The sequence below is a fragment of the Anser anser genome (genome assembly GCF_964211835.1).
Source record: "Anser anser genome assembly, chromosome: 1".
NCBI lineage: Eukaryota > Metazoa > Chordata > Aves > Anseriformes > Anatidae > Anser > Anser anser.
In genome coordinates this window covers 109,032,611-109,042,261 of record NC_139720.1, presented here as the reverse complement: position 1 = coordinate 109,042,261, position 9,651 = coordinate 109,032,611, and the positions used below count along the sequence as shown (strand labels likewise).

General features: G+C 41.4%; 1 long non-coding RNA gene across 2 annotated transcripts; it reads right to left on the bottom strand.

The window, feature by feature from the left end:
* Positions 1-6,628: 6,628 nt before the first annotated feature.
* On the bottom strand, positions 6,629-8,306 carry LOC310892883. 2 transcript variants are annotated; one of them, XR_014578545.1, is made up of 3 exons: positions 8,043-8,306; positions 7,818-7,841; positions 6,629-7,190 (listed from the first exon to the last, which is right to left on the bottom strand). It is a non-coding gene; the product is annotated as an uncharacterized lncRNA (long non-coding RNA). The 2 variants fall into 2 exon arrangements; XR_014578546.1 differs by lacking the exon at positions 8,043-8,306 and adding an exon at positions 7,509-7,536 and having other exon boundaries at positions 7,818-7,855.
* Positions 8,307-9,651: the final 1,345 nt, after the last annotated feature.

The window sequence follows — 9,651 nt, the reverse complement described above, 5'->3', positions numbered from 1 at the left end:
AAACTTCAGTGGAGCTGCTGCATTATTATTATTATTTTTTTTTAGCTTGGGGTTCCCTTTCATCCATAACAAATATATTAGTTACACTTACTGCTAAAAGACATACTTCTCCTGATTTAAATGCATTTTGGCACTGTTTGTTTGGCTTGTAATACTTTTAAGATGTTGTGCACATTTTCATGCCAGGTTAAGTTCTGCAAGGCAATATTGGTTATTTGATTTTTCATTTAGCATCAAGCTTTCTACTTTACTGTTTCAAAAAATCAACCTTTTCTTGTGAGTCAAAAAATAACACAAAGGATGTCCACTTGATGGATAAAATATTGGTATTTTTCTCAGAATTCAAACTTTCATTCAGTATACTAATATATTATAATTAATAAATGGAAATTCCTGGAGATTTAGTTGGCATTTGCAGTTTTGGGACAGGTTTTCCTCTATATTTGCTGAATAGTAGTGACATTTATTTTCTATTCCTCATTTTAACAGAGGTGACAATAATTAATGGTCTTAATATCTGCATGTATATTATCTCATAACAGATGAAAAGCTCTTACATAGAATAAGATATCTTTTGCAGAATGCAATATCTCTTGAACATCTACATTTATAATAGCCACACTCAGACCACTTTGTGTGGGTGAAAGAGGAGCAGAAATAAAGTCTGACAATTTGTATCAGTAAACCTGTTAAGAAAAATAAGATTGGTTTGCAAATTAAATTTTCATATGCTTTCTTTCTGGTATAAAGAAATGGAAATAAACCTCCATCTGTTCCTCTTAATGATTATTATAAGAAAATAAGATAGCAGAGAACTAGGACATTTAGAACAATTTTCTTGTTTATATAAAAGGCACAATTTTTATAAATAACATTTATGACTCTGAACCCTTAAGACAGATCTTTTTCTTCCTGTAATGCAGCTCCATCTAGGGCAGGAGCATCAATATCAGTGGGATGTGAACATTTTAATGTTTTGTTGTTGTTGTTGTTGTTGTTGTTGTTGTTGTTTGTTTGTATTTTTCATACAATTCACCTAAAGCTCTAGTGTAGAAAAGCAATTCAGAATGTGCTTAAGCCCTACAGAATTTGATTAAGGTTAAACTTGGGCTTTAAGAGAAGAACATGCCTAAGTGAATAACTGACTCAGAGCTTCAGACTGAGTTAGGATGGCATGGGCCTTGCCTCTGCTGTTCTCCTCTGAGGGTACCAAGACAGAAGACAGCATACAGTTTATCAAGAATAACAAAAGCTATTCTTCATAGCTGTCAAGGCTGATTCCTCTAAGCATTACTTAACTAGATACTGAATACTTTCTCATTCAAACTATTCCTAGGAACTGGGTAAGTCCTCCCTGCCTAGGTACCCTCACTCCTGGTTCAGTAGCTTAGCATGCTCTAGAAGACACTCGAGACTCTTCGTCAGGAAGATTTTGATCTTTTCCTTGTAATCTGTAATCAGTCACTTTATAGGAAGCTCAGATCCCAAGTGCATTAGGTCCACAACTTCTTCTTCCTCCTAGCTATTTGCTAAACTATTACAAGCCAGAAAAACACATCACCACTAACATTAACCTCTCTTCAAGCCATATTTTGAAATCAAGCAGACAAAATTGGATGGTTACAAGGCACCTTGGGTCACTTGGCAACCTGACACTTAATCAGCCATGTCACAGCAAGCACCACTGAAACAAAGCTAACTGGCATGCTGACTCTCTAGGCCTGAAGTGGATACTGTATGGGAAAAAGACGAAGGAAAGAGGTCTGCACATTTCAGGTATGTGATTCTTATGTTCATTTGTACACAAATGAGTACCACAGAAAAATAAAAAACAATAACAAACAAACAACAACAACAACAAACCTGCACATATCACTTCTGCAGAAGTACATTCTCTGTGCTGTCATGTTGTTGGCAAGCTATAGCAAGTAGTTGTCTAGATTATGTCATGTGGCATCATGGAAAGGCTGCGAGCAGCCCCTCAGTGCATTTTCCAGCACATCAACTGCAGTGTGCATGCAACAATCTTGGGAGAGCCTCCCAGAACTAAGCATACTTGGTACTGAACTTCTGGCATACCATAGCAAAAATACAAACACATGTGCTGGACATTTCTATCTTTCTCCATAAACCCATTTCATAAAATTACAGCTTCCTTTGACTAAAATTATGGTATCATTTACATGCTGAGCACTCAGCTGACACCTACACAGAACTGCAATATCAAGCATCCTCAAGTCTGATCAGTTTTGTCCGGTTTAAACATAATAATCTTCTTTTGGCTGTCCATAAAATTACTTCACTAACTTGGACAAATTAGTGTACCTATAAAGTTTTTTGTTGTTGTTGTTGTTTTTTTAAATCATCTGAAGATTTTCTTGTATCACTTGTTTGAGATGTATATTTCAGGGAAGATGTTTAATGGATAACAAATACCTTAATATAACCTAATATCTTTGTACTACATGCTCTCGGACAAGGGAAATTAGAGCCATATATCTCTAAGTCTGGTTGGTTGTAAGCATTCATCTCTTTTTTTTTTCTTTTTCTTTTTTTTGTTTTTTTTTAAGATCATTGTATCAGCTTGGCATCTGTTTTAAAGACTCGGCAAATAAAGTTTTAATATATATGTTTATATATATTAAAACAAAAAAAGAAGAGGTGAGGAGAGGAAGGAGAGGGAGAGAGGAGACCTGTAGACCACTATGAAGTCTCCCCTCAACCTCCTCTTTTTCAGGCTGAACAGGCCAAGAGACCTCAGCCGCTCCTTGTATGTCTTCCCCTCTAGGCCCTTAGTAGCCCTCCTCTGGACACTCTCCAATAATTTCACATCCTTTTTGTACTGTGGTGCCCAGAACTGCACACAGTACTCGAGGTGGGGCTGCACCAGTGCAGAGTAGAGCAGGACAATCCCTTCCCTTGACCGACTAGCAATGCTGTGCTTGATACACCCCAGGATACGGTTGGCCCTCCTGGCTGCCAGGGCACACTGCTGGCTCATATTCAGCTTTCTGTCAAACAAAACCCCCAGATCCCTTTCTGCGGGGCTGGTCTCCAGTGTCTCATTGTCCAATCTGTATGTATAGCCAGGGTTGCCCCATCCCAGGTGCAGGACCCAGCACTTGCTCTTGTTAAACTTCATGCAGTTGGTGATTGCCCAGCTCTCCAATCTGCCCAGATCTCTCTGCAAGGCCTTTCCACCCTCAACAGAGTCAACAGCTCCTCCAAGTTTAATATCATCAGCAAATTTGCTCAGAACACCTTCTAGTCCTACATCCAAATCATTTATAAAAACATTGAAGAGGACTGGCCCTAAAATTGAGCCTTGGGTGACTGGCCACCAGACTGATGTGGCCCCATTTACCATAACCCTTTGAGCCCTACCCGTCAGCCAATTATTCACCCATCATATGATGTTTTTGTCTAGCCGTATGCTGGACATTTTGTCTAGTAGGATCCTATGGGAAACTGTGTCAAAAGTTTTACTGAAATCCAAAAAGAGTACATCAGCTGGTTTCCCTTGATCAACTAGATGGGTGATCTTATCATAAAAGCAAATCAAATTTGTTAAACAGGACCTACCCCTCGTGAACCCATGTTGGCTGGGACAAATGACTGCATTGTCTCCTGGGTGCACTTCAATAAATTCAATGATAATTTTCTCCATAATTTTACCAGGCATTGACATGAGACTGACAGACCTGTAGTTGACAGGGTCTTCTTTCTTGACCTTCTTGAAAATTGGCATATTTGCAAGCTTCCAGTCACCTGGGACCTCTCCAAATTCCCAGGACCATTGAAAAATAATTTAGAGAGGTCCCACCGAGACATCATCCAGGTCTCTGAGCACCCTGGGATGAACCCCATCTGGACCCATGGACTTTTATGGATCCAGGTGGAGCAGCAAATCCTGCATATGTTCAGGGTTGGTTGGGAGTTTATGATTCCTACCATCACAGTCCTCCAGCTCAGGGTACCTGAAGTCCTGAAGCCCATCATTGGCATTAAAGACAGAGGCAAAGAAGGCATTAAATGTCTTTTGCTTTGCCTATGTCCTTGTTTGTGAGGTGACCACCCCCATCAAGTAGCGGACCTATGTTTTCTCTGGTCCTCCTTTTTCAATTCACATATTTTAAAGAACGCTTTTTATTGTCTCCCACAGACCTGGCCAGCTTCAACTCTAATTGGGCTTTGGCCGCATGAATTTTTTCCCTACAAAGGCGAACGGTGTCCCAGCAGTCCTTTCACATTGCCTGACCCTGCTTCCAGCAGCCATGCACTTTCTTTTTATGCCTAAGCTTCAGAAAAATATCCCTGGTCAGCCTGGCCGGCCTTCTGCCCTGCCTGCTTGACTTCTGATATTTTAGAATTACCTGATCCTATTACTTTAGGAGGCAGTGCTTAAAGACTGACCAGCACTGATGGATGCCAATGCTTTCAAAAGCAGTTTCCCAGGGGATCTTACTAACTAGTTCCCTGAGCAGCCTGAAGTCTGCTCTCCCCATATCCAGGACTGAAGTTTTGGTGGCAGTTTTCCTCCTGTCACCAAAAATTTTAAACTCAACTGCTTCATGGTCACTATGACCGAGATGGTCGCCAATTGCCACGTCCCCCACAAAACCCTCTCTGTTCTCAAACAACAGATCTAGGAGGGCACCTTTCCTAGTTGGCCCCCTTAGCACCTGCACCAAGAAGTTATCATCAAGGTGCTTTAGGAACCTCCTGGGTCTGCTTATGTTGGCCATGTGATATTCCCAGTTGACGTCTGGCAAGTTGAAGTCCCCCATAAGGACAAGGGCAGTTGATCTCAAGGTATTTCTCAGTTCCTCAAGGAATAATTCATCGGCGTTGTTGTCCTGGCCGGGTGGTCTGTAATAGACTCCCACAACAACATCCCCTTTATTTGTTTGTCCCTTAATCCTTACCCAGAGGCTCTCAACTTTGCCATTGCCAATTGCAAGCTCCACACAGCCCAGCCCCTCCTTGACATACAGCACCACCCCACCGCCTCACCTTCCCTGCCTGTCCCTCCTAAGGAGCCTGTAACCATCTATTGCAACACATCAGTCATAGGACTCATCCCACCACATTTCACTTATGCCAATGATACTGTAGCTCTGGGACTGGGCCAGTTTATTCCTCCTACTGGGTGCGTTTGTGTAGAAGCACTTCAAATGCTCCTTATTGTACAGAGCACCTTGTGGAGCAGACCAAAGGACCTCACTAGCATGCAGTTCCTCTGATTTTGGCATGCTATCCCTTAGCTTATCAATGGCGGGCCTGGTTTTATCCCTTTCCCCGTTTGACTCTAGTTTAAAGCCCTATCTATCAGCCCTGCTAACTCCTGGGCAAAAATCCTTTTCCCCCTCAGAGAGGTGCATCCCACCTGGTGCCAGCAGGCCCAGTGTCACGTAGACTTTCCCGTGATCAAGAAAACCAAAGTTCTGCTGGTGGCACCAGTCTCAAAGCCACGTATTGATGAGCCAAGTCTGCCTGTCAACATTGATCCCTGCTACTGGAAGGACAGAGGCAAACACGACCTGTACTCCTGATCCTTTAACCAGTTGCCCCAAAGCCCTAAAGTCCCTTTTGATTGCTTTTGGACTTCTTGCTACCTCATCATTACCAGCCTGAAAAAACAGTAATGGGTAGTAGTCAGAGTACCAGGTGAGTGACTTTCCTAGCAATAACTCTTACCTGAGCCACAGGGAGGCAGCAGACTTCCCTTTTGGTTGTGTCCGGATGGCAAATTGGGCCCTCTGTCCATTTCAGAAGGGAGTCGCTTATGACAATAACCCTTCTTTCTTTCTTGATAGAAGATGTAGTGATATGTTGCCTTGCCTTAGGCACTCCTTCCAACCGAATTCTACAATCATTGTTTTGCAACAATTCTACATCGTTGCAATTCTATATTATTATTTTGACTGTCATGTTCTAGAGACTCATACCTGTTATATAAGGGTAGTCGGGAAGGTGAGGTAGGCAGGGAGAGGGCTCACCTACCATCCTGAGCAGAAACCTGCATCCATTCCCCCACTTGTCCTAGGTTCCCTCCTACTGCCTGGTGGGATGGGGGAACCTTTGTCTCTTGTATAGTGGCTGCCTGGTGGGACAAGGGAACCTTTGTTTCTTGTGTGTTGGCTGGCTCATGAGTCAGTCTCAGGGAGGGTAGGATATGCTTGCACCAGTCAATTTCCCTCTCTGACTCCCTGATGCTCCTCAGCCTACTCACCTCCTCCCAAAGCTCTGCCACCAGGCTGAGCAATTCTTCAACCTGGGCACACCTCCCACAGGCATACCCACTGCTGCTGCTGTCAGGCACTGACAGAAGGCTTGGGCACACCCTGCAGCCCAAGACCTAGACAGCTGCATGTTTCCCCAGCTGCATGTTCTGTCTGGGTAGCCACATCAGTAGAGGCCGCAAGAGATGCAGAGGACACGGGTCTCTGCCTGGTGGATACCATGGCTAGGCTCTTCACGAGCAGGTTACAACCACTGTTGGGAAAGACCGTTGGAAAACAGTGGTGAGAGCGCCCTCCCTGCACGCACTGCCACGCAAACTGCTGCACTGCACCCTGACTGATGCATCACGCCCTGTTTGCCCGTCCTGTTTGCTGTGCTCCTGGTTGCTCATGCTCCCTAGGGGCTGCCTTTGTACGGCTAGGGAGGGGGTGCAGCTGGCTCTGCCTATGCCTCATCAGCTGCCCTTGCGAGGGCTACCAGGTCCTGGTGGCTCCCTCGTCTGCCTAGAGTGGCCTTGATGCAGGAAAAAAGCCCTGCCCGCCTTGATCCCCCACTCCGCTGCAGAACTTGTCTGGCCCAGAGCCCTCAGAACCAATTGCTCACTGCCATAAATGAACTTTCATGGCTCCTGAGAAAACAGTAGTATTTGCACTACATGGGTAGGGCACCTATGTAATGCTTGTCTTTGTGAGCCTTACTCCAGGGAGCAAAGAAAGGACAGAATGGGTGAGTTTAGTCATGCTGGGAAATTCACTCAGTTCCCACTAGCAAATGACACAAGGATGCTTCATGTCTAGTGTGTCTCTTGGATGCGCTGGTCTGCATGGTCCATGAACCATCTTGGCCAGTAGTTGTCCTCACAGCAAATGATACGCTGAGGCAGCTGTGTCATTTGAACCTTTTGGTTTCAGACTGGCTTGAACTTTTTAAGGACTGCAGCTGGGTTTCTGCAAGCAGATAGAAAAGCAAATTGAGTCTCTGCCTCTCAACACATACAGTCAGATACTGCTTTTTCAGTACTCCATTTTTTTCTCTGTAGGATTCAACTGATGTCAGAATCAGATCAGTAGCTGTGGAAGACAGCAATTTTTCTTCTTGCTATTTTCTTCTTGCCAACCATCATTATCAACATCAAGGGCAGCAGTAATTACAGTGTAATTATCTATGCATCATTATTTCAGGCAGCTCCAGTTGTCTACTGAAAGTCTTCAAAAACCTTTCCCCTATAACTCTTGAATACCTGACAGTTCAAATGTTGCCATTACCTTTATTGCCAGAGTAGTGCACCTATTTCTGACCAAAAAAAAAAAAAATAAAATGCTGAGTTTTCAATTAATTATCATTGGTGAACAATAGGTTAACAGAAAAGTCAACTTTCTAATTACTACTTTGTTTCTCTGATCTGTTTCTGTCAGTATTCAACGTTCAGGCATCATGTGGTTTTGTTTTGTTTTTAAAGTTGGTTGCACTCCTATGTAAGTTATTCTTCTTCAAACTTTTCATACAAAACATTGATTTACAGGAAGCATTTTAAATTATTCTCAGATATAAAGAGTATCCAGAGGAAAATTTACCTTTCTGCTTTCATAACAACATAACTTCTTTCACAAAGCCAAATCCATGTAGAACAGGAACAACATTTAAAACAACAGGTAAAGTGAATTTTAAAAAAGATATTTTAAAATATTTAAAGATTTGCAGAAGTAGGAGAGGAAATCAGTATGTGTGTTATATAACAAACAATAGAGAACTGAACTAGAAACTATTATTAAGAGAATTCTATATTAAAAAAAATGTACTTGGATGATGGAGGTCAGGAAGACAATTTTTGCAGTTAAAAAAGCTTAGTAGCATTATTTTGGAGAATAGAAAAGAGGAATTAAGTAGGAATTCATTTGTTACTTCACATCATTATATAGCTCCCAGCATCTAACAACCAAGCAAAGGAACAGCTTAAAATCTAAAATTAGCTAAATTATCCTCAGAACAATGTGATGCTTTAAATAGAAAGATAATAACAGTATTATAAATAATTAATGGTTTTAAAGACACAGCAACAAATAAAGCTGTTGGATCAGATGGATTCTTCAAACAAACTTAAAAGTTGCTACCTCCAAACTATCCATACTTTTAAGCAGGTTATTTATTATTTTGCTATGTATAATAATATGATGTTCATCTCTTATATGATATAATCTCTTATTACTTTTTTTTTCATTATTATTCTGAGCAAAAACCCTCTACATTTTTTCGTAGTACTAGAAGACTTTGTATTCTCCTGTAGATATAAAGCAAAACAGAGTGGAACATTCTAAATGCCAGCACTTGTTGCTTTAAACAATATGGAGGAACTCCACAGCTGAATAATTTTAGAGGTTGATTTGAACTTCCAGGTGGCTAAATGCAGGTATTTAGATTCATGTTTAAAACCCTCTGAATGAAGTCATTGAGTGACTTAGTAGATTCCAAAATGGTTTCTATATGTAGGGAAAGAGATGTGTGAACAAACACATGCACATATTTTCATACATATTTATTTGTAATTATATACATATATATATGTATATATATATACACATATATATGTATATATATATACACATTTCTATACTTGCAAACACACACTTTACTTTGGGAAACTACTATTCCTAGCATAGTTGTGACACAAGAATAAATAGACCGGGGTAAATTTGAGGACAGATTGCATATAACAGAGGTTTTTGTTGTTGTTGTTGTTTGTTTGTTTGTTTAAAGTTCTTCATCACTTGGCAATTTATGTGATAGAAAAACTTGTAACAATAACAGTTATTTGACTTTCTCTTTGTTACCTTGCCCATCCCTGTGGTGTGTCCTGTCCCTGCCTTCCCTCCCCTCTCATCCCCCCCTTTTTTTTTTCTCCCCTGGAAAGCACATGAAAAAGCACATGATGTACTATAACTTGATAACTTCATTATTCTACACAAACATTGTTCTTCACAGTGATGCTTCAGCCGTATCTCTCAAAGATGGGAGAAACCTTGAGTTGTATTTAAATACAATAAGCTTTTAAGGTGAAAAAAAAGGGTTTGTCTTCATCAAGCATTATAGAGATTTTTAAGTTATTCACAGTATCACAGAATGGTTGAGGTTGGAAGGGACCTCCAGAGGTCATTTGGTCCAAACTCCCTGCTCAAGCAGGGTCACACACAGCAGGTTGCCCAGGATCGTGTCCTGGCTTTTGAACATCTACAGCAATGAAGATTCCATGACCCCTCTGGGCAACAGTGCTCAGTCACCTGCACAGTAAAGTGCTTCCTTAAGTTCAGACAGAACCTCCTGCGTTTCATTTTTATCTCATTGTCTCTTAGAAAATGATACATAAGAGCAGTTTTAAGGCTATCATCATAGCACAAGACAGATTTCCTCTGG